At 39.8% G+C, this 26,595-nt stretch overlaps 1 long non-coding RNA gene across 2 annotated transcripts in view; it reads right to left on the bottom strand.

The window, feature by feature from the left end:
- Window positions 1-26,595, bottom strand: part of LOC147580866 (uncharacterized) — a 278,927-nt gene that overhangs the window by 5,311 nt on the left and 247,021 nt on the right. For both annotated transcript variants that reach the window (XR_015251137.1, XR_015251136.1), the window contains exons 2-4: window positions 22,462-22,510; window positions 18,310-18,421; window positions 8,410-8,628 (exon numbers count right to left, since the gene is read on the bottom strand). This is a non-coding gene — a long non-coding RNA (uncharacterized LOC147580866). The remainder of the gene's footprint in view (window positions 1-8,409; window positions 8,629-18,309; window positions 18,422-22,461; window positions 22,511-26,595) is intronic.

The following is a 26,595-nucleotide window of genomic DNA, read 5'->3' as shown; positions in this document are numbered from 1 at the left end:
CTTGTCTTTTCATTCTCTTAACATTATATTTTGCAGAGAAAAGTTTTTAAGTTCAGTTTTATGGATCATGCTTTTTGTGGTGGTTCAAAAACTTTTTTTTTAATCAAAGATTTTATCCTATAATTTTTTTAAAAGTTTAACCATTTAGGGGCGCCTGGGTGGCTCAGTCGGTTAAGCGTCCCACTTCAGCTCAGGTCACGATCTCGCGGTCCATGAGTTCGAGCCCCGCGTCGGGCTCTGGGCTGATGGCCCAGAGCCTGGAGCCAGTTTCAGATACTGTGTCTCCCTCTCTCTGCCCCTCCCCCATTCATGCTCTGTCTCTCTCTGTCTCAAAAATAAATAAACGTTAAAAAAAAATTTTTTTTAAAAGTTTAACCATTTAATATTTTATATTCAGATCTATAACCTATTTTGAATTAGATTTTTGTAAGGTGTAGAGTTTGAGTCAAGTTTAACTTTTTTGCACATGAATATCTGTTATGGATTGAGTTATGTCCCCAAAAAAGATATGTTAAAGTCCTAATCCTTGGTAATGATTGTGACCTTATTTGAAAGTAGTGTCTTCATGGACACTTGGAAAGAACATTAGACACATTATCATTATACAAAACTAATGAAATTTTTATGTTCTACCAACAGGTAATTTAAAAATGAAATTAAATGCAATATAAGTTAACATGACATGAAAAACATGCACTGCCAAAGAATACATGTAACAAAAAACATGTTATGCACACAAATGGTCAATAAACACATTTAAAAAGTGAGGGGTTTCTTTAGTTTTTATTTTAATCCCAGGTAGCTAACATACATGTTATATTAGTTTCAAGTGTACAATATAATGATTCAACACTTCCATACATCACCTGGTGCTCATCATGCCAAGTGCACTCCCTAATCCCCATCACCTGTTTCACACATCCCTCCACACCCTGCCCCTCCGGTAACCATCAGTTTGTTCTCTATAATTAAGAGTTTGTTTCTTGGTTTGTCTCTTTCTTTGATCATTTGTTTTGTTTCTTAAATTCCACATGTGAGTGAGGTCACATGGTATTTGACTTTCTCTGTCATTTCACCTAACATTATACTCTCTAGCTCCATTCATGTCATTGTCAATGGCAAGATTTTATTCTTTTTTATGGCTGAGTAATAGTCTACTGTGGAATCTTCTTTATCCATTCATCAATTGATAGATGCTTGGGCTGCTTCCATTTCTTGGTAAATAATGTAAATAATGCTGTTATAAGTAACACTGCTATAAACATAGGCGTGTATGTATCCATTAAAAAAAAAAGTGTTTAGTACGATGCAAATTAAAACCACACACTACCATAATGAGATGCCACTATCCACCCACCAGTACATGGAATTAAAAAGAGCGACAGCACCAAATGTTGAGAGACTATGAGGCAATGAGAATTTCCATACATTGATGATAGGAATGTATATAAATGATACAAGCACTTTGCACAATATCTGGTAGTTTCTTTAAAAATTGAATATATGCCTGGGAATGCAAGCTGGTGCAGCCACTCTGGAAAACAGTATGGAGATTCATCAAAAAACTAAAAATAGAATTACCCTACAACCCAGCAATTGCACTACTAGGCATTTATCCAAGGGATACAGGTGTGCTGTTTCGAAGGGACACATGCACCCCCATGTTTATAGCAGCACGATCAACAATAGCCAAAGTATGGAAAGAGCCCAAATGTCCATCGATGGATGAATGGATAAAGAAGATGTGGTATATATATACAATGGAGTCTTACTTGGCAATCAAAAAGAATGAAATCTTGCCATTTGCAACTATGTGGATGGAACTGGAGGGTATTATGCTAAGTGAAATTAGTCAGAGAAAGACAAAAATCATATGACTTCACTCATATGAGGACTTTAAGAGACAAAAACAGATGAACATAAGGGAAGGGAAACAAAAACAATATAAATACAGGGAGGGGGACAAAACAGAAGAGACATAAATGTGGAGAACAAACCCATAAATATGGGTTACTGGAGGGGTTGTGGGAGGGGGGATGGGATAAACGGGTAAGGGGCACTAAAGAATCTACTCCTGAAATCACTGTTGTACTATATGCTAACTAATTTGGATGTAAATTTTAAAAAATTAAAAATAAAATTAAAAAAAATAAAATAAAATAAAAATAAATAAATTTAAAAATTGGATATATGCCTATCATCTGATCCATCAATATCACCATTAGGTATTTACTCCAAATATGAAAACATGTTCATGAAATGACTTGGCTAAATTATCCAGAATATGTTTACTTATCATTCAATGTTATAATAGAAAGACAAAACACAAAAACTAGGTTCAGAATTGCTCACCCATACCACTAATAAACAAAAACATTAGCTGTAGTTTAATAAATCTTTATACCTCTCCTCATCATTAGCCTGAGAGTATAAACTCAAAATAACTGTATTTAAAAGTTAATCAGATTAATTGTATTTCTTTTCAGCATGCTCATATCATTAATTAGAAATACAGTTAATTGTATTTGTTGCTGTCTGTATTTTAGGGTTATTTTCTCATCTTTGTTGATTTATTTTTAAGTCTATGAGGGAGTAATATGTTTCCAATCAGTTAGAACTGTACAAAATGGGGGCACCTGGGTGGCTCAGTCGGTTAAGCGTTCAACTTTGGCTCAGGTCATGATCTCACAGTTTGTGAGTTCGAGCCCCACGTCAGGCTCTATGCTGACAGCTCGGAGCCTGGAGCCTGCTTCACATTGTGTCTCCCCATCTCTCGGCCCCTCCCCTGCTCATGCTCTGTCTCTGTCTCTCAATAATAAATAAACGTTAAAAAAATGTGGTTTTTTTTGTTGTTTTTTTTTTTTTCAACGTTTTATTTATTTTTGGGACAGAGAGAGACAGAGCATGAACGGGGGAGGGGCAGAGAGAGAGGGAGACACAGAATCGGAAACAGGCTCCAGGCTCTGAGCCATCAGCCCAGAGCCCGACGCGGGGCTCGAACTCACGGACCGCGAGATCGTGACCTGGCTGAAGTCGGACGCTTAACCGACTGCGCCACCCAGGCGCCCCAAAAAAATGTTTTTAAAAAGAACTGTACAGGGGCGCCTGGGTGGCGCAGTCGGTTAAGCGTCCGACTTCAGCCAGGTCACGATCTCGCGGTCCGTGAGTTCGAGCCCCGCGTCGGGCTCTGGGCTGATGGCTCAGAGCCTGGAGCCTGTTTCCGATTCTGTGTCTCCCTCTCTCTCTGCCCCTCCCCCGTTCATGCTCTGTCTCTCTCTGTCCCAAAAATAAATAAAAAACGTTTGGAAAAAAAAAAATTAAAAAAAAAAAAAAAAAGAACTGTACAAATGTATATTATGAGGAGGTTCACACTCTTCCAATAATTCTATCTATATACAGCACTCTTCTTTCCACTCTGATCCCCATCCATCTCCACTAGGAATCCCTTTTGTTAGTTTCTAGTTTATCCTACTTTAAAAATAAAGCCACAAGCTCAAAATGGTGTCATTTAGGTTAAGGGTCCAAATCAGTAAATTAAGACTTAATACCTAACTTAACTGTGGTTTCAACACCCCAGAAATGTAACTTTCAACCAGTCAACATGCAATTTTCTGGTCAGCACTATCAAATTTACTGTTAGGCCCCTTCTGTTCCCCTTAGGGGAATGATCTTACCTAAAACAATAGATTTTTTGCTAGTAATTTCCTTTTTTCCACTCCCTATCTTTAAAAACTTTTCTTTTTTTTCATAGTCTTTTGAAGCTCTCCTCTACTTGCTAGATGTGATACTGCATGATTTAAAATTTACTTGATTGAATTTTTGTTATTTGACAGACTTGGGGTAGTGGTGGGATTTGAAGGGAACTTCCAGCAGCATTTGGAAGCAACAAAAAACACAGGCTTGCTACTTGCAAATCTGCTGAGTTCACTGTCTTTCTTGTGTTTCCGAGGGCTGTGGATAAATGCCCCTCAGTTCTGAGTTCTACTCTTTTTTGCACTCACCACCCCAATCTAATTGGCTTTCCATTACAGGGCAGGTCCCCTTGAGCTGGCAGATGATTACACCTGGAGCCCAACTGTGCTGGCACACGGGTCTGCACAGAACCAAGTCCCTTCCTATTCAGGCCACAATTTTCCAGGTGGAAAACCTCAGGAAGTTTCCACAGGAATTGTCAATGCTATGCACAGGGCCTTCTTGTGGCCAGGACGCAGTCACATCTCTCATGTACTACAGAATTGAGAGGCAGGAGGCAATAATTAAGGTACACATGTTTGTCTTGTGTTGTGTGGATAAAGACTATTGCCAGTAGGGGCCTTGGAAACCAACAAGCCACAAAAATTTGTGAGCACAGGTTGAACATTTAAAGGCTGTTAGAATGCTTGCTGCCTTGGGGCGCCTGGGTGGCGCAGTCGGTTAAGCGTCCGACTTCAGCCAGGTCACGATCTCGCGGTCCGTGAGTTCGAGCCCCGCGTCGGGCTCTGGGCTCGCGGTCCGTGAGTTCGAGCCCCGCGTCAGGCTCTGGGCTGATGGCTCGGAGCCTGGAGCCTGTTTCCGATTCTGTGTCTCCCTCTCTCTCTGCCCCTCCCCCACTCATGCTCTGTCTCTCTCTGTCCCAAAAATAAATAAAAACGTTGAAAAAAGAATGCTTGGTGCCTTAAGAAGACTCTGTGATAGGATAAGTTGGTCACTGAATGGGTTAGATTGACACTAGATCACCTGCCAACCACAAAAAACCTTTTGTGTAATGAGGTACAGTGTAAAACATGCATAATCCCAACCTTACAACATGTCCCTTTTTAGGTATTAGTGTGGCTCCTATAAATCCAAAGGCTTTAGCTAACAGGATCCTTAAATTCTAAAGAGTCAAGTGTGTTACTTTCTAGCACATCTGCTTATTTTATGTCTAAGAACTGTAGTCCTAGAAGTTGCAAATATCTAACAAAATGACAAAATTTTACTAAGCTTATTTTGTGTCTTGAGGAATTTGGCTTGGTGTCTGTCAGGTTAAGGGTCCCAAAATACAGCTAGATAGAAATGTTAGTTGCATCCCATTTGCAGCTAGATATAGCTGATGAAGGAGCCAAAGGCAAGCTGAAGGCAAAGCCCACGCTAACATCCTTTGACCCACTCTCCCCTCAGGTGGGCTATGTGTGACATTCCTCTGCCCAAGAACAAAAGAAAGGGAAAAACAAATGGTTAACCAATAGAGATCACAGTCATGAAGGACATGAATCTCCATTACTTTGCAAAAGCCTTAGTGAATTATAAGGAAAAGGCAGTCTTATCAATAGCTTAATCTCTAGAAAACAATAGACTTAATTTCCTTCAGCCCTTAACATCACCCTCCCCTCCACAGTGATGTGGGGAACAAAGGCAAGAAGAAAATGTAGACGAAAATAAATTTCTTTAAAACCTGCAGCCCACTGACAAATACTTGAGATAGGCAGAGTAAAACATTCCTCCAAGAAACTCCCGACTGTCTTCTCTTAATGCCTTACTGGAGGGAAAAATAACTTCAGCTCAACAATAGCTAGACCTCTAGTATCTTATGAATCTTCATCATAGGAAAATCCTACTGGAAACCTCCCTTTTCCTAACCCACCTCCCAATCCCGTAGTATATGATCTGTCACTCCTCACAACCCCAGTGTAGCTTTTTCTGTCCATGAGTCCTGTCCCCATGCTTTAATAAAATCTACTTTTTGCACCAAAGGTGTCTCAAGAATTCTTTCTTGGCTATTGACTCCAGACCCCACCATCACTACAAAACTACATCATAGCTACACAAAAATGTGGGTTAGTTCAGCTAGGTTCCTACAGGTGGGGTTTTGGAGTGGTGGTGGGGGCTGGAACTGACGGCCAAAAAAGAATTCTTAAGATGTCTTTGGTGCAAAAAAAGAAAGGTGATTTTATTAAAGCACAGGGACAGGATTCACAGGCAGGAAAAGCTGACCTGGGACCATGAGGAGAGACTGATTATATTCTTGGGAGGTGGGGGAGGTAAAGTCAAGGAGAAGTTTCCAAAGCGATTTTCATAGCTAAAGAAGACTCACAGGATACTGGAGGTCTAGCTATTGTCAACCTAAGGTTGTTTTTCCCTCTAGAAAGCATTAACAATTAAGACAGTAGAGTGTTCCTGGAGAAATATTTTACTCTGCCTGCTTCAGGTATTTGTCAAGGGGCTGCAGGTTATAAGGAAACTTAATTTTATCTTCTATTTTTTTTTTCTGCCTTTGTTTCCCACATCGTAGCAGGATTCTCACACAGAGTCTTGACACCGAGACTTTTCTTACCAGGAAGGAACTTTATTTCTGCTGGCACCGCTAAGTTGGGTTCGTACCCAAAGAACTGAGCCCTGAATGCCACGTGGCGTAGTATTTTATATATTGTTTTCTTCTTTGTCTCCCATATATGGTAACACACAAACCCGCAGTCTGATGAAGTGTTCTCATGTTACAAGGTCATGAGGGATGTTGTCAAGTAAGTGAATAGCAAGGTTGCCTTGAGGTGTTTTTTTTTTTTCTCTTTCCTTAGAGAGGGTGAAAGAGCAGACATACGTGTCCTCCACCTTGAGTGACATTATATCCCTGACATAGCCCCTTTCCGGGAAAATCGCAGAAACCTCAGACCACGCCTCCTCCCCTTGAGTAACCTCCCACTCACCCATTCAAACTTCCCGATCAAAACACACCCAGCGACCTGCCTAACAGGACTCCGACCCTTCCCCAGCCAATCAGCCGAGGCCACAACCCTTCCCCAGCCAATTGGCTGAGGCCACAGCCATTACCTCACCAACTGCCCCTAGACCCCTATAAAACCTTTGTGCTTTTGAAACTCACTCTCTCTCACCGGCATCTCACTGCTGCATCAGTGCAGGTAGGGGACTGAGCTCGAGCTAGCTCAAATAAAGGCTCTTTTGCTTTTGCATCGGACTCGGCTCCCTGGTGGTCTTTGGGGGTCACGAATTCTGGGCATAACAAGGAGACCCTACCACAACATCACTACCAAACTGCTGCCAGCTCTCAGGGGAACTGCAACCCAGAAATACAATGGCCATTGCAGGGAATGGTCCAATTAGATAAGATGATTTAAGAAGTTCACTTGAAAGCAAGAGTTCCCAAATTAAACAAAATGTGATACATGTTTTAGTTGGCAAGCAGAAGCCTAAAAAGGACTCAAAATTCCAAAACAGTTTCACTGAAAGATTCACTGCAAAAGGCAAATAAAAAATTAAAGATCTTAAGAGGTACCTAAAACAAAAGACTCCGAGACGGATGGAACTCCTACTGTTCTCCTCTTTTCTCCTCTGAGTGTTCATTCTGCCAATTCTCCTGAATTGTTTTCCACTCTGAAAAGACTACACAACTGTAACTAAAAGCCCCCACCACATTAATGGTCTCTCAGACAACCTCATATCTACCTTCAAAGGGGGGCCCCGATCTGGGCCCCTCCCAGAGTCGAAGAAACAGAGATTTTCTGGTAAACTGCAATTTTATTCACTTAAACAGTCTGGTTTAACTCCCTTAAACAGACTGGTAAATGCCAGAGAAGGCAGAATATAGCCTGGAAAAACTGGCAGCCAGCAAAGTGTGATAATTCTTAACAGTTTCTTCTGAATCTCTACCTGTAGTGCCCAGTAAAGATGAGGAGGGAGCATAAAGCAAGCTGAAGGCAAAGTACAAGCTAGCATACTCCCCCGACCCCCCAGTGGGTTATCCCTCAGGCATGCCTGGCTGCCTAAGAACAAAGGAAAGGAAAGAAAACAAATGGTTAACTGACAGAGATCACAGTCCTGCAGGACCTGAGTCTCCATCAGTTTACAAGTATCTTATTAAATTACAAGAAAAAGGCAATCTTATCAATAGCCTCATCTCCAGAAACTTGTAGACTCAGTTTCCTGGAACATCTAATACCACCCTCCTCTCCATAGTGGTGTGGGGAACAAAGGCAAGAAGGAAATGGCAGGTGAAATTAAATATCCTTATAACCTGCAGCCCATTGACAAATACTTGAGGCAAATACAGAGTTTAACACTTCTCCGGGAACTTCCTCCTGTCCTAATGTTAATGCCTTACTTGAAAAACAACCTTACCTTGACAATAGCAAGGCCTCAGGTATCTTAGGAGTCCTCTTTAGTATATCAAAGTTCTTCTGGAGGCCTCCCTTTTGCCTTTACCTCCCCAAATCCACAGTATATAATCAGTCACTCCTCACAACCCCAGTGCAGCTTTTTCTGTCCACAGGTCCTGTCCCTGTGCTTTAATAAAATCACCTTTCTGCACCAAAGATATCAAGAACCCCATGATCACTCCCAAAACACCATCAAAGAGAGGAGAATAAAATTGACAATTGACACTTGACAATTCCTATTGTCTCTTCTTTTCCACATCAAGACCCATTGGTTATTTACCTTTTCTCTCCCCGAGATAGATATTGCCTTCTCACTTGTTTTCTCACTTGTCTTCTCACTTGTTTTGTGGAACTGAGCTTGGCTTTCTTCCTGCTCGGAACGTCCAGGTTGTTGGTTCTTTCTTTTGGCTGCCATTGTAAATGACTCTGGATTTGGGGATGGCAATGTCCTTCACGCCCTCTGGAGACTCTTCTTATACCCAACGGGGGTTACTCGATACTGCCAGAAATATTTAAAATTAAAACTATGACCCAGAGGGAAAGAGGCAGGTTGAGGATACTATAGTTGAATAGGTGGATCAGCCCATGATGCCATTTAAGTTACAACCATTGTTTGAAAAAATTGAAAGCAACTTTCCTTATCTTATGAATATTTACTAGAAAACTAGAAATACAACTCTGAAAGCAATTCTACTTATTTCTTTACCAATCCTAATAAGATTATATAATTATAAAATTTTATAAAACTTTCTTTATCCTTTAAATATTAAATTTCATAATAATCTGTGATCCTATTTAGACAAGTGCTTTAAAACCCATTTTGAGGGGCACCTGGGTGGCTCAGTCAGTTAAGCATCCTATTTTGGCTCAGATCATGATCTCGCGGTTCATGAGTTCAAACCCCAAGTCTGGCTTTGTGGTGCCAGCTCAGAGCCTGGAGCCTGCATCTGATTCTGTGTCTCCCTCTCTCTCTGCCCCTCTCCACTGATGCTCTGTCTCCATCTCTCAAAGATGATTAAACGTCAAAAAAAAATATTAAAACCTGTTTTGATATTTTTGACAAACTTCCAAAAATCAAATTCTATATGAAGTTTTTTTGACCTGGGATATTCCAAAGGATTTGTTAAAGTAATTTTTTTAAAATGTATTTACAAGACTATGGCACATGTGGATAAAGTCCATTCCTCTTCTGCAAAACATGACTCCTCATTAACAGAGTTTAACCCTGATGTCCTTGTAGCATGACAATAGTTGGCTCCTGAATCAGACACATTAAAGTGGATAAACAATGACTGGAAATTAAACTAATAGTCATGGCTATTAGAAAACCAAACACCTGTTTTATTCTTTCTGGCTCCCTGGCAAACCCAATTTTTTTGGTTTTTACATTCCTTCAACCACAACAGGGCATTTAAGATAACTCAAATTATAAGTAGGCAGTGGTGGGGAGACTTCTATAATATTGCAAAAGCAGTCTACCAGCAATATCTGAATTGTCAGGTCCATAATCCTTGAAAAACTGGTTTTGTTCCCAGAGGCTTTCCCCTGGATCCTCTGAATACCCGCAGCTGAATTTCATTCAATTGACACCTATTATGGACGATCAGTATGTTCTTCTTATTGTTTTTATGTCTTCTGCGTGCGTTGAAGCATTTCCCTGCTGCAAGCTTGATGCCCTCAAAGTAGCAAAGGAACTGTGAGAAAACAGATTTCCCAACTAGGGCATACCTTCTATAATCTCCAAGGATTGAGGCACCTTCTTCACTGGGCAAATCGTACAAGCTTTAATGAAAGCTTTGCAAATTTCTTTTATCAGAAAAGATTGAAAGAACTAATGGGCTCCTCAAATTTATCTCTAAATGTGATGAAACTACTAGGCTCCCTTTGTCTAAGGTGTTGCCTCTGGCCTCGGTGACTATTCACAGTACTCCCTTTATGAAACATTAACTCCACAAGAGACAGTCACTAGCAAATCAATGTGTACTGGTATACAACTTTCTGCTGATCCCTTATCTCATACTAATATATGACCAGTAAGTCCCTAAAGTCTTATGTTAAAGCCTATCGTCAACAGGATAAAGAAGCCATCCTGATTCCAGTTCAAAGATCCTGTTGGTCAAGTCTAGAGTCTGGTGATTTGTCACAGACTCTGGGTCTGAATTTGTCTCTTGTCCAGCAAGAGAGCGGATGCAGGATTAAAATGGGAGAGGGGCTAGTGTCCAGGAGGAGACAAGAGCCCCGACTAAGGGTCCTTGCTCCATTTTTATTAAGATCAGAAGTCTTACAAGCGTGATGGGCGTGCACAAAGAGACAATGAAACATGAACATTAACTCATGGGCGGGGGGAAAGGGGGTTTTGGAGACATGCGGTGTTAGGGGTTTGGGTCGATACAAAACAAAATTCTGGTGCTGGGTGGAAGGTTATTTACCGCAAACATGAGGCATCACCCCTGTTTACCTAAACTAGTCTAGGGGACAAGAAAGAGCATTCTACCTCAGAGGCTAATTGCCTTTCTTTTGCTAATTAGCTCTGCTCTGGGCAACTTCGCCCTGCTGTGGTCTAAAGTCCTGTTTTCCTGTTTTTGTCCTTCCATACTGTGAAAGCAGCTTTCTGTTATTGTACTAAGTTGGGGGTGGGGGGAGCGTTTCTGCCCTGAATACCTAATCTTGTTTACCTCATTTTTGATGCTTTCATTCTGAGGTTTTTCTATTCCTATAACATTGTCCTATGCTGAGGGCCTTTGCCCTGTTTATCTAGTCTTGTTTATCCAAACTTGGGTGTGTTCATCCTGTGGCTTTCTAATTCTTTATGCCTTGTTAATCCATTAGTGCAAGCTCAGGGAATTCCTAAGCTTATTCCCCACAGTGATTGGGTATTTCTGGAAATGTCATCAGAGAAAAATCTTTGAACCTTATTGAAAGGGACCATATCAAGTGTTCCTGATGACAGACACTGCTGCAAAAACAGCAGGTACTGAGCCTTGGGCACACATCACATACCCAAGAAGTCCCATACAGATGCTAGAGACTTCTAAATCAGATTGATGAGGAAGATAAAGTAGCTAACTTCATGGCAGACTGCTTCCATGCAAGACAATGAGTCAAGACTTCATACTTTAACTAAACATAAAACACTTTCTCCTTCTTTTCCTTTCCTTTACTCTGGCATTGGTCCAGAAAGATAACACCCTTATCTGTATCTCCCAGGTCACTGCTAAGGGAGAGTGGGTAACCTATGGAATCTGAAGCAACCTTTTGTTTCAGGCTATGAAAGAAATCTAACCATGCCTCTAAGTTTTTGCAAACAAAATTAAGATATCTCATTGATCAGCTCTACTAAATTTGCATCATGAGTTAGAAAGGACTTATCAGGAGGTTTTCATGATTCAGGATTCACCCCTTTTGGCAGGTTTCTGCTCCCCTGGTTAGGAATATGTAAATGAGTCTGTGATCAGGTACTTCTCCTTAATTCTTCAAGAATTTCAGAGTTTTTTGTGTGTCTCACGTCCATGAAATACAGCCAGACCAACACTAAACCATCCTACACACCTAGAAAACTGACTGCAGGATCAACACAACAATCTGCACAACCTGAACCACAGAATTCAGCAGGTATGCGGCACGGAGAAGTGAACTTGGGGAGCGAGGAGGTGCAGGAAGGGAGGTGCTTTTGTGAGAGGAGACAGGACAGAGATGGGGGGGTAGAATATGGGAAAAGCACCCCTCCCCAAAAGCAACTGGAGAGAAAGTGGAAAATTGGAAACAGCTGCAGCGACTAAACTAAAAAGGGAGAAAGGAGAAAGGAGAGGGTTTAAATTCCATTAAGACTGTAAACAAGGGGAGCGCAAAGTCTGCAACTCCGCAGCTCAATACTGGCGGTGCTCTGGTGGGAAGGGTGAATCCCCAGGAGCAGAGTGGGGTCTGGAAATGTGGTTGCACTGCTGGAAGTACATTTGGTAGAGACTGTTGAAGCCACCTGGTCCCAGCAGACCCCAGAGAATGGCCACATTCGCTGGTGCTGGAACAAGGTCATTAAGGGTGAAGCCTGGTGCCAGATGTGTGTTGTGATTTTCCATAATCCCTGAAAAGCTGCTGCTACACTATCTCGCCAACTTTTTCTGGGGTGGGCTGACATCTGGCCATAGTCTCAGGGCACTGGCAGTAGCAGGGTCCAGCAAACATTCCTGGGTGCAGCCAATATTCGGCCATTGCTCATCCAGCCAATGCTCGGTGAGATCCTCCCGCAGAAGGGTGGAACAGGGCAAAGCCGCAGTCCTTCAGAAGTAAAGGGCCAGGGAAAACAGCTGCAACTGAGAAAAAACTTGGGAGAGAGATACTGCCTGGGGCCTGGTCACGGAGAACGAAAAAGCAGGGAGTGGATGAAAGCTGAAGGCAGAAAACAGATGCGTGATTGCTGATTCAGGAGAACAGACTGTGCAGCTGGGGGGAGCCATTTTCATTGCTCCCGCACATGCACATACGCACCTACAAGCGCAGCAACAATCCACCCCAGTAGGCTAGCAGCGCCATCTAGTGGAGAACACAAACGTTACACTGAGCCCTGCCCAACTGGGCCAACTTCGCTCTCAAGAACACAAGTCTCCCCATGGGGGAGGGGAAGGAAAAAAAAAAAAAAGAGGTTAGAGTGGGAGAGAGACAAAGCATAAGAGACTGTTAAAAACTGAGAACAAACTGAGGGTTGATGGGGGGTGGGAGGGAAGGGAGGGTGGGTGATGGGTATTGAGGAGGGCACCTTTTGGGATGAGCACTGGGTGTTGTATGGAAACCAATTTGACAATAAATTTCATATATTAAAAAAAATAAAATAAAATAAAATTTCTAAAAAAAAAAAAAACACACAAGTCTCAAGGCCGACTTGGTTTATGGAGTATAAAGCGCTACATAGACTGACTTCTAGGGGAAAACGAAATAATTTCAGTGCTACTTCAATCTGTTAGCAGGTCCATCTATCCAATTTTCTTTTGCTCTTTTTTTTTCTCTTTGACACTTCTTTTCTTTTTCTTGAATACAGAAAGAGAAAAAACTCATTTTTATTAAAAATATTTTTCTTTCATTTTTATTACTATATTTTTTACTTTCGTGTAAACTTTTTCAAATTCTATTTTACTTCCATCATTTCATTTTAGTCTACTTCACTGTATTCACCTTTTCAAATTTTTAAATGATCTTTTTTCTTTCTTTTTCTTTTTTTCTCTTTTTTGTTTCTTTTCTTTTTCTTGAATGCAGAAAGAGAAAAACTTTATTTTTACTTTCAATTTCTATTAAAATATTTTTCTTGAATTTTTTTACTATATTTTTTGCTTTTATGTAAATTTTTTCAAACTCTATTTCCTTCCATCATTTTATTTTAGTCTACTACAGTGTATTCACTCTTTCAAATTTTCAAACGATTTCCTTTTTTCTCTCATTTTAATCTTTTTTCTCTTTTTCATTTCTTTTCTCTTTCTTGAATACAGAAAAAGTAAAGATTCATATTTACTTTTAATTTTTATTAATTTTCCTTAATTTTTTCTACTTTATTCTTTACTTTTGTGTAAGTTTTTCAAATTCTATTTTACTACTCCTATCTTCTCATTTTAGTCTACTTCAGGGTGTTCATTTTTCAAATTCTCAATTTCCTTTTTTTAATTTTTTAAATTTTTTAAATTTTTTTCTCCCCCCCTTTTTTTCTCTAAACTGTCAAACCACTTTCAACACCCAGACAAAACACACCTAGAATCTAGCATCATTTATTCAATTTGTGTGTGTGTGTTTAATTTTTTAATTTTAATATTTTTTTAATTTTAATTTTTTTACTTTAATTTTTCTACCTCATTAATTCCTTTTCTCCCTTCAAAATGACAAAATGAAGGAATTCACACCAAAAGAAAGAGCATGAAGAAACGACAGCCAGGGATTTAACCAACACAGATACAAGCAAGATGTCTAAACCAGAATTTAGAATCACGATAATAAGAATACTAGCAGGAGTTGAAAATAGATTAGAATCCCTTTCTGCAGAGTTAAAAGAAGTAAAAAATAGAATGAAATTTAAAATGCTATAAGTGAGCTGTAATCATGGATGGATCCTGCGGCGGCAAGGTTGGATGAGACAGAACAGAGAATCAGCGATATAGAGGACAAATGTATAGAGAATAACGAAGCAGAAAAAAAGATGGAGATGAAGGCAAAAGAGAACGATTTAAGAATTAGAGAAATCAGTGACTCATTAAAAAGGAACAACATCAGAATCATAGGGGTCCCAGAAGAGGAAGAGAGAGAAATAGGGGTAGAAGGGTTACATGAGGAAATCATAGTGGAAAACTTTCCTAACCTGGGGAAAGACGCAGACATCAAAATCCAGGGAGCACAGATGACCCCCATTAGATTCAACAAAAACCATCAACAAGGCATATTATAGTCAAATTCACAAAATACTCAGGCAAGGAGAGAATCATGAAAGCAGCAAGGGAAAAAAAGTCCCTAACCTACAAGGGAAGACAGATGAGGTTTGCAGCAGACCTATCCACAGAAACTTGGCAGGCTAGAAAGGAGTGGCAGGATATATTCAGTGTGCTGAATCAGAAAAATGTGCAGCCAAGAATTCTTTATCCAGCAAGGCTGTCATTCAAAATAGAAGGAGAGATAAAAAGTTTCCCAGACAAACAAAAACTAAAGGAGTTTGTGACCACTAAACCAGCCCTGCAAGAAATTTTAAGGGGGACTCTCTGAAGGGAGAAAAGATGAAAATATATATGTATACATATAAATACCAAAAGCAACAAAGATTAGAAAGGACTACAGAACACCACCAGAAATCCAATTCTACAAGCATCATAATAGCAATAAATTCATATCTTTCAGTACTCACTCTAAACGTCAATGGACTCAATGCTCCAATCAAAAGACATAGGGGAACAGAATGGATAAGAAAACAAGATCTGTAGATATGCTGTTTACAAGAGACCCACTTTAGACCTAAAGACACCTTCAGATTGAAAATAAGAGGATGGAAACCATCTATCATGCTAATGGTCAACAAAAGAAAGCCGAAGTAGCCATACTTGTATCAGACGATGTAGACTTTAAAATAAAGACTGTATCAAGAGATGCAGAAGGGCATTATATCATAATCAAGGGGTCTATCCACCATGAAAACCTAACAATTGTAAACATTTATGTGCCAAATGTGAAAGCACGCAAATATATAAATCAATTAATCACAAACATAAAGAAACTCATTGATAATAATACCATAATAGTAGGAGACTTCAACACCCCACTCACAGCAATGGACAGATCATCTAATCAAAAAATCAACAAGGAAACAATGGCGTTGAATGACACACTGGACCAGATGGACTTAACAGATATATTCAGAACATTTCATCCTAAAGCAGCAGAATACACATTCTTCTCCAGTGCACATGTAATGTTCTCCAGAATAGACCATATACTGGGACACAAATCAGCCCTAAGTAAGTACAAAAATATCGAGATCATACCGTGCATATTTTCAGACCACAACGTTATGAAACTCAAAATCAATCACAAGAAAAAATTTGGAAAGGTAACAAATACTTGGAGACTGAAAAACATCCTACTAAAGAATGAATGGGCTAACCAAGAAGTTAAAGAGGAATTAAAAAGTATATGGAAGTCAATGAAAATGATAGACCACAACCCAAAACCTCTGGGACGCAGCAAAGGCAGTCATAAGAGGAAAGTATATAGCAATCCAGGCTTTGCTAAGGAAGGAAGAAAAATCTCACATACACAACCTAACCTTACGCCTTAAGGAGCTGGAAAAAGAACAGCAAATAAACCCAAAACCAGCAGAAGATGGGAAATAACAAAGAGTACAGCAGAAATTAATGCTATCGAAACCAAAAAAAAAACAAAACAAAAATAGGCCAGATCAATGAAACCAGAAGCTGCTTCTTTGAAAGAATTAACAAAATTGATAAACCACTAGTCAGTCTAATCAAAAAGAAAAAGGAAAGAACCCAAATAAATAAAATCAAGAATGAAAGAGGAGAGATCACAACCAACACAGCAGAAATAAAAACAATAATAAGAGAATATTATGAGCAATTATATGCCAAAAAATGGGCAATCTGTAAGAAATGGACAAATTCCTAGAAACATATACACTACCAAAACTGAAACAGGAAGAAATAGAAAATTTGAATAAACCCATAACCAGTAAGGAAATCGAATTAGTAATCAAAAGTCTGTCAAAAAACAAGAGTCCAGGGCCAGATAGCTTTCCAGGGGAATTCTACCAAACATTTAAGGAAAAGTTAACACCTATTCTCTTAAAACTGTTCCAAAAAATAGAAATGGAAGAAAACTTCCAAACTCTTTCTATGAAGCCAGTATTACCTTGATTCCAAAACCAGACAGAGACCCCACTAAAAAGGAGAGCTATAGACCAGTTTCCCTGATGAACATGGATACAAAAATCTTCAACAAGATATTAGCCCACTGGATCCAACAATACATTAAAAAAATTATTCACCATGACCAAGTGGGATTTATACCTGGGATGCAGGGCTGGTTCAATATCTTCAAAACAATTAATGTGATTCATCACATCAATAAAAGAAAGGACAAGAACTATATTAGCCTCTCAATAGATGCAGAGAAAGCATTTGACAAAATACAGCATCCTTTCTTGATAAAAACCCTCAAGAAAGTAGGGATAGAAGGAGCATACCTCAAGATCATAAAACCCATATATGAATGACCCAATGCTAATATTATAATGGGGAAAAACTGAGAGCTTTCCCCCTAAGGTCAGGAACAAGACAGGGATGTCCACTCTCACCACTGTTATTCAACATAGTATTGGAAGTCTTAGCCTCTGCAATCAGAAAACACAAAGAAATAAAAGGCATCCAAATCGGCCAGGAGGAGGTCAAACTTTCACTGTTCGCAGATGACCTTATACTCTATATGGAAAACCCTAAAGATTCCACCAAAAAACTGTTAGCACTGATTCATGAATTCAGCAAAGTTGCAGGATATAAAATCAATGCACAGAAAATAGTTGTATTTCTATACACCAAAAATGAAGCAACAGAAAGAGAAATCAAGGAATTGATCCCATTTACAATTGCACTGCAAACCATAAAATACCTACAAATAAATCTAACAAAAGAGGTGAAAAATCTATACACTAAAAACTATAGAAAACCTATGAAAGAATTGAAGAAGACACAAATAAATGGAAAAAGATTCCATGCTCCTGGATAGGAAGAACAAATATTGTTAAAATGTCGATACTACCCAAAGTAATCTACATATTCAATGCAATCCCTATCAAAATAACACCAGCATTCTTCACAGAGCTAGAACAAATAATCCTAAAATTTGTATGGAACCAGAAAAGACCCCGAATAGCCAAAGCAATCTTGAAAAAGAAAGCCAAAGCAGGAGGCATCACAATCCCAGACTTCAAGCTATACTACAAAGCTGTAATCATCAAGACAGTATGGTACTGGCACGAGAACAGACACTCAGATCAATGGAACAGAATAGAGAACCCAGAAATGGACCCACAAATGTATGGCCAACTCATCTTTGACAAAGCAGGAAAGAACATCCAATGGAATAAAGACAGTCTTTTCAGTAAGTGGTGCTGGGAAACTGGATAGCACCATGCAGAAGAATGAACCTGGACCACTTTCTTACACCATACACAAAAATAAACTCAAAATGGATGAAAGACCTGAACGTGACAGGAAACCATCAAAATCCTTGAGGAGAAAGCAGGCAAAAACCTCTTTGATCTTGGCCACAGCAACTTCTTATGCAACACGGCTCTGGAGGCAAGGGAAACAAAAGCAAAAATGAACTACTGGGACCTCATCAAAATAAAAACCTTCTGCACAACAAAGGAAACCATCAGCAAAACTAAAAGGCAATCGACAGAATGGGAGAAGATATTTGCAAATGACATATCAGGTAAAGGGTTAGTATCCAAAATCTATAAAGAACTTATCAAACTCAATACCCCCCCAAAAAAATAATCCAGTGAAGAAATGGGCAAAAGATATGAATAGACACTTCTCCAAAGAAGACATCCAGATGGCCAACCAGCACATGAAAAAATGCTCAACATCACTCATCATGAGGGAAATACAAATCAAAACCACAATGAGATACCACCTCATACCTGTCAGACTGGCTCACATTAACAATTCAGGCAACAACAGATGTTGGCGAGGATGCAGAGAAAGAAGATCTCTTCTGCATTGTTGGCAGGAATGCAAGCTGGTGCAGCCACTCTGGAAAACAGTATGGAGGTTCATCAAAAAACTAAAAATAGAACTACGACCCAGCAATTGCACTGCTAGGCATTTATTCAACGGATACAAGTGTGCTGTTTCAAAAATTTTTTTTTTCAACGTTTATTTATTTTTGGGACAGAGAGAGACAGAGTATGAACGGGGGAGGGGCAGAGAGAGAGGGAGACACAGAATCGGAAACAGGCTCCAGGCTCCGAGCCATCAGCCCAGAGCCCGACGCGGGGCTCGAACTCACGGACCGCGAGATCGTGACTTGGCTGAAGTCGGACGCTTAACCGACTGCGCCACCCAGGCGCCCCTCAAGTGTGCTGTTTCAAAGGGACACATGCACCCCCATGTTTATAGCAGCACTATCAACAATAGCCAAAGTATGGAAAGAGCCCAAATGTCCATCGATGGATGAATGGAGAAGGAAGATGTGGTATATATATACAATGGAGTCTTACTTGGCAATCAAAAAGAATGAAATCTTGCCATTTGCAACGACGTGGATGGAATTGGAGGGTATCATGCTAAGTGAAATCAGTCAGTCAGAGAAAGGCAAAAATCATATGACTTCACTCATGTGAGGACTTTAAGAGACAAAACAGATGAACATAAGGGAAGTGTAACAAAAATAATATAAAAACAGGAAGGGGGACAAAACAGAAGAAACTCATAAATATGGAGAACAAACTGAGGGTTACAGGAGGGGTTGTGGGAGGGGGGATGGGATAAATGGGTAAGGGGCACTAAGGAATCTACTCCTGAAATCATTGTGGCACTATACGCTAATTTGGATGTCAATTTAAAAAAGGAAAAAGAAAAAATAATTTCAGAGTGTTAGCCATTAGATGTGCTTAATGCCTTATATTTTGATCATTTCTCAGTTGAGAGTCTGATCAAGGGTGGGTAGACAGCTGGGGAACGATGGCAGTGGAATAGGAGGACCCTAGGCTTGCCTGATCCCATGAACACATTTAGATAACTATCAAATCATTCTAAATACCCCAGAAATCAACCTGAAGGCTGTCAGAATAAACTCCACAACTAAAGAGAGAAAAGGCCACATTAACGATGGTAGGAAAAGCAGAAATGTGGTTTAGGAGAGAAATGGATCATAGGTGCTTCAGAGAGGAGGGAGTCATGGTTGTGGAGAAGGGTGAGAGAGAGAGAAAGATGAGAGAAACAGAGAGAGAGAGGCAGAAAGAGAGAGAGAGAGAGGAGCACACAGGAGAAGGCAGAAGAAGAACATTTCCCCAAAGACATTGGCTTGGAAAACAAGCCGAATTTCTTGAGTTCTTGTAGCCAGTGGGGCTTAAAGACTGAAGTTTTGGCTTCAACAGGTTTGGCTGGGATAGAGCCCTGAGGGTACAGGCCTGCTTCTGGACAGAAAACAGGCAAACAACCCATGGGTTCTCAGTGAGTAAGTAATGGGTCTGAAGTCAGGTAACTAGTGAGGTAGTTAAGCCATGATTTGTGACTTCTAATTTCATTCTTCTTCTTCTTCTTGCATAATAAAGTCCATCTTGTGGTAGATGCTGTGTGTGAAATGTGAAATCTGAACAGCAAAGAACAAACTGTAAACTCATGAATAATGGTTCTGCTTCTATTTCCATTTTCAAGGCCAATTGTGTATTTTTTAATTCTATATCATCTATGTCACAAGGTAGAAATGGGCCCGTCTGCACAATCGTGGGTTGACACCTATTTTGAAGGCATAATGTGGAAAGTTCCTGAGCACACAAATGTAAATAGAGGAGTACTCAGTGAATTTGCTAACTAGCTATTCCTGCTGGAAGGATTTGCCTTAATGGCACCCTGTCCTGGACCTAATGGTTCCCAGGTCCATGCTCCCTTCTCCCCACCAAGAGGAACAGCAGCAGCAGCAGCAATTGTTCTGCTTCTGTTGGGGTCCTGGAGAGGAGCTTATTGTTAGGGCTGGGTCATACTCAGTCTCCACAGCATCATAAGGAAGAATGGAACAAGTGGACACGAACCCATTGACTCAGATATATAGGAAGTCCTTGAGATGATTGAAGTGATTGCAGGAGGACTTCTCACATGTGGACTCCCTCCTTGTAGTCCCTACAAGCAGTCTTAAATTCTTTCTGAAATCAAGCAATGTTGTCTTGCTCCAGGAAGATTGCTTGCTGGTATACGTGACATTGAGGAGCTACTGCTCAGAGAACTTAATGTCATCCCTCCTGGAAAGCATCTGTGCTGATCTCTATGCGGTCTTGAGACAATTTACCTTTAGGGCCTGGACCCTTGAATCTTCAGCCATGGGAGCTCTTGGGACCTACTCACATCTCTTTCTTGTTTATTAAAAGCCCTTATGAGAGTACTACCTCTGGGAGAGTGTCAGAATGGTATTTTCCTCACCTGAATCAGAGGGAACCACACATCATAAATGATCCACCTATTAAAGCACCACACTCTGGGAAACTGACAACCATCCCCCCAAAATCTCATCTTTTGTGGAAGAGACAAAGCCAAACAGGTGAAGGGTCGATGTGAATTCAGGACCAGATGGTAGTAAAGCCAGGAGTTTTAAAGGTCAGCATGATGTGGAGACCAAAGGCCAAAGTGGGGGTGATGGTGCAGGGAGAAAAAAAAGTTCCTTACAACTTGCAGCCCAAGTACAGCCAAGTACTTACAAGTACTTGAGACAGGCAGAGTGATATTCCTCAAGATGCTTATTTGCCTTCACATTAACACTTTGCTAGAGGCAAAAGGCAACCTTAGCTTGATATTAGCCCCATCTCCAAGATCCTATAAAAATCCCTTTGGAAACTTCTTTTATCTCTACCCACCCCCACCCTCCAAGATATATGTTAGCAATCATCCTCCAATCATATGGCCGAATTGATATGCATGTGAAGCGTCTCATGACTAACCTTTTACTAGACAGTAGTAAATGACCTTTTCCTAACAACAGCCCCTCAAGGTCCTGGAAACCTTGCTTCCTTAGAGACTTACACTATTCCTAATCCCCTTGCAACTTGAAAGTATATAATTAGTCACTCCTCACAACTCCAGTGCAGCTTTTTCTACCCACGGGTTTTGTACACTTGCTTTAATAAAACCACACTTTTTGCAGCAAAGACATCTCAAGAATTCTTTCTTGACTGTTTGCTCCTGAACCCCAACATTTCACATCAAGCAGGCTTGGCTGAGATAGAGCCTGGAGGGCACTGTGCTGCTCTTAGAGAAGAGAAGGCAGGAAAACAATGTGGGGGGATAGACAGCATGGGAATAGCAAACTGAAAATCACCCGAGGCACACAGGGGAGAGATTATTTGGTTTTCTGGAAGCACTGCACTGAGAGCAAGTGTTCAGAGTCACCTCTCTGGGCATAAAGGATCTGACCAGCACCATTTCCTTCCCCCTCCCCCAGCACAAACGCAAAGCCACTTGCAGAAAGCAGTGCAGCACTAACACTGGCTGCCTAACTTGATTACACAGAGTCCCCATGCCCCTGTGCTCTGTCAGGACCACACTATTCATTCAAGCTATCCTCAGTCCCAGCGCAGCAAGCCATTCCTTCAAAGGACCAGCACAAACCCCTGCCCCAATCACATCTGATCAGAGAGTTCTGCAGGGCCTCATTTCCTATGGAATTAGTATCAGGTGTCATTTGTCAAGCAGACCAGAGCACACTTAATTAAAACTTAACACATTCAGGCCAGGAACCAAGCACTGCCCACAGCAGTTAAGGGGAGTCTCTGCAGACAACCGGCCTGAAGGATAGAGCAGACAAAACACAAGAGCAGAGCATGCACGGCATACAACAGAAACATTCCCTGAAGATCCAGGCCCTGGACCTCCTCTTCATAAAGCCGTTATTTTCAAGAGCAGGAAACATAACAGGCTTTTCTAACACAAAGAAGGCAGAGACATAGATAAAACGTCAAGGCAGAGGAATTTATCCCAAATGAAAGAACTAGGTAAGATCACTAGGTGAAAGGTATAAGCGAAGCAGATATAAGTAACATGCCTGATGGGGAATTTAAAGCAATAATCATAAGCATACTCACTGGGCTTGAGAAAAGAATAGAAGACATCATGGAGACTCTTACCACTGAGCTAAAACAGAAGAAAAGAATCAATCTGAGATAAAGAATATAATAAATGACGTTGAAAACAGGTTTGAGTCAATAAACAACAGGTTGGAAGAAGCAGAGGAGCAAATTAGTGACATAGAAGACAAAATAATGGAGAGCTATGAAGCTGAACAAAAGAGAGAGAATAATAACCAAACATGAGAATGGACATAGGGAACTCAGTAACTCCATCAAACATAACATATTGTAGGAGTCCCAGAAGAAGAGAGATAAGGGAGCAGACAATTTATTTGAGGAAATAATAAGAGATTATTTCCCTAATCTGGTGAAGGAACAGAAATCCAGATCTCGGAGGCACAAAGAACTGAAAATCAACAAAAGCAGGCCAACACCAAGATATATTGTAACTAAATTTGCAAAATAGAGTGATAAAGAAAAAAAAAATCTTAATAGCAATAAGACAAAAGAAGTCCTTAACTTACAAAGAAGACCTTAAGGCTAGCTACAGATTTCTGAACAGAAACATGGCAAGCCAGAAAGGAATGACATGGTATATTCAAAGTGCTGAATGGGAAAAATGTGCTGCTAAAAATGCTCTATCCAGCAAAGCTATCCTTCAGAACAGAAGAGGTAAAGACTTTCCCATATAAACAGAAACATAAGGAGTTCATTACCACCAAACCAGTCCTACAAGAATTAAAGGGGAATCTTTGAGTGGAAAGGAAAGACCAAAAGTGACAAATACAAGAAAGGATCAGAGAAAACTTCCAGAAACAATGACAAAACAAGTAATAAAATGGCACTAACTACATATTTATCAATAATTACTTTGAATAGAAGTGGACTAAATGCTCCAAAGACATGGGGTGTCAAAATGGATTAAAAAAAAAGACCCATCTATAGACTCCCTATAAAAGACCCATTTTAGACCTAAAGGCACCTGAAGATTGAAAGTGAAGGGATGGAGGGGCTCCTGGGTGGCTCAGTCAGCTGAGTGTCTGACTCTTGATTTTGGTTCAGGGCATGATCTCACAGTTTGTGGATTTGAGCCCCATGGAGGGCTCTGCACTGATGGTGCAGAGCATGCTGGGGATTCTCTCTTCTCCTTCTCTCTCTACCCTGTTCTTTCTCTCTCTCTAAAAAATAAATAAACATGGGGCTCCTGGGTGGCTCAGTTGGTTAAGCGTCTGACTTTGGCTCAGGTCATGATCCTGTACTTCATGGGTTTGAGCCCCAGATCAGGCTCTGTGCTGACAGCTTGGAGCCTGGAGCATTTTTCAGATTCTGTGTCTCCCCCTGTCTCTGCTCCTTCCCTACTCACTCTGTCTCTATCTCAAAAATAAACATTACATTTTTTTAAATCAATAAACATTGAAAAAAAGAAAGTGAGGGGATGGAGAAACATTTATCATGCAAGGATGTCAAAAGAAAGTGGGAGTAGTGATATGTATATCAGAGAAACTAGACATTATTTTTTTAGACTTTGAAACAAAGATTGTAACGAGATAAAGAAGGGTACTATATCATAATCACCCAGCATGGAAGCCCCCAAATATATAAAATAATTAAAAAAAAACATAAAGAGGAGTGCCCGGGTGGCTCAGTCAGTTAAGCATCTGACTCCTTAAAGAAATTTTTTTTAAAGTTTATCTGTTTTTGAGAGACAGAGAGAGAGAGAAAACATGAGAGGGGGAGGAGCAGGAAGAGAGAGAGACACAGATTCTAAAGCAGGCTCCAGGTGAAGTAGGCTCCAGGCTGAGCTGAAAGCACAAAGCCTGATGCGGGGCTTAAACCCGCCAACCACGAGATCATGACCTGAGCACAAGTCAGAAGCTTAACTGACTGAGCCACCCAGGCATCCCTTCTTCCAACTCTTGATTTCAGCTTAGGTCATGATCTCATGGTTTGTGGGTCTGAGCCCCACATTGAGCTCTGTGTTGATAGCATGGAGCCTGCTTGGGATTCCCTCTCTTCCCTCTCTCTCTGCTCCTACCCTGCTTGTGTGCTCTCTCTCTCAAAATAAATAAATAAACAAATTTAAAAAAATAAAGAAACTGATAATACAATAAAGGTAGGGGACTTTAACAACATCAATGCACAGACAATATAAACCAAAAATAAATAAGGAAATAATGGCTTTGAATAACACACTAGACCAGATGTAATTAACAGATAAATTCAGAGCATTCCATCTCAAAACAGCAGAATACACATTATTTTCAGTGGGCCATTCTTCAGAATAGATCACATAATTAGGTCACCAATCAGGCCTCAATAAATACAAGAAGACTGCAACCATACAATGCATTTTTTTCTGACCACAGCATTATGAAACTAGAAGTCAACCACAAGAAAAAATTCGGAAAGACCACAAATACATGGAGGTGAAACAACACATTACTAAATAATTAATTGGTCAACCAGGAAATCAAAGAAGAAATATAAAATTACATGGAAACAAATGAAAATGAAAACACAACTGTCCAAAACCTTTGGGATTCAGCAAAAGCTTTTCTAAGAGGGAAGTATATAGCAATACAGGCTTATTTTAAGAAGCAAGGAAAGCCTCAAATGAACAACCTAATTTTACACCTAAAAGAGCTAGTAGAAAAACAACAATTGAAGCCTAAAGCCAGTGGAAAGAAGGAAATAATAAATATTAGAGCAGAAAGAAATTATATAGAAACTTTTAAAAAATGATGAAAATAAAATACATCAATGAAACCAGGAGCTGTTCTTTGAAAAAATTAGTAAAATTGATAAACATCTAACCAGACTCATCAAAAAGAAAAAAGAAAGGATCCAGATAATTGAAATCACAAATGAGAGAGGAGAAATAAATACCAACACCACAGAAATACAAAAAAATTATAATACAATGTTACGGAAAACTATATGCCAACACAATGGACAACCTGGAAGAAATGGGCAAATTCCTAGAAACGAAACGTACCAAAACTGAAAAAGGAAAAAAAAAAAAAAAACTTGAACAGACTGATAACCAGCAAAGAAATTGAATCAGTAAGCAAAAATCTTCCAACAAACTAAGTCCAGGGCCAGATGGCTTCCCAGGCATATTCTATCAAATATTTAAAGAAGAATTAATACCTATTCTTCTCAAACTAGTCCAAAATTATAGAAATGGAAGTAAAACTTTCAAATTCATTCAATGAGGCCAGCATTACCCTGATATCAAAACCAGATAAAGACTCCAGTAAAAAAGAGAACTATAGGCCAACATCACCAATGAACACGGATGCAAAAATTCTCAATAAAATGTAAGTATCGAATCCAACAATACATTAAAAAAATCATTTATTATGATCAAGTGGGATTTATTCCTTGGTTGTAAGGGAGGTTCAATGTTTGCAAATCAATCAACATGATGCATCACATTAATAAAAGAAAGGATAAGAACCATGTGATCATTTCAAGACATGCAGAAAAACCACTTGACAAAGTACAACATCCATTCATGAAAAAAAAAATCTCAACAAAGTAGTTTTAGAGTGAACATACCTCAACATAATAAAGGCCATATATGAAAAACCCACAAGTAACATCATCTTCAATGGGGAAAAAGTAAGAGCTTTTCCTCTACCTTCAGGAGCAAGACAGGGATGTTCACTCTCGCTGCTTTTATTCAATATAGTACTGGAAGTCCTACCCACAACAGTCAGATGACAAAAAGAAATAAAAAGCATCCAATAGATAAGGGAGAAATAAAACTTTCCCTATTTGCAGATGACATGGTACTCTATATAGAAAACCTGAAAAGCTCCACCAAAAATTTGTTCAACTGATACATGAATTCAGGAAAGTTGTAGGATACAAAATAAATGTAGAGGAATATGTTGCATTTCTATACATCAATAACGAAGCAGCAGAAAGAAATTAAGGAATTAATCTCATTTACAATTTCACCAAAAACAATAAGATACCTGAGAATAAACCAAACCTAAGAGGTGAAATGCCTGTATTCCAAAAACTATATTCCAAAAACCTGTATTCCAAAAACCTTCTTTCTAGATATGTCTCTTGAGGCAAGGGAAACAAAAGCAAAAATGAACTTTTGGGACTTTGTCAAAATAAAAAGCTTCTGCACTG

The sequence above is a fragment of the Puma concolor genome, chromosome B2 (assembly GCF_028749965.1).
Source record: "Puma concolor isolate L17-30 chromosome B2, mPumCon1.1.hap2, whole genome shotgun sequence".
Classification (NCBI taxonomy): domain Eukaryota; kingdom Metazoa; phylum Chordata; class Mammalia; order Carnivora; family Felidae; genus Puma; species Puma concolor.
This window is presented reverse-complemented; position numbering and strand designations above follow the sequence as displayed.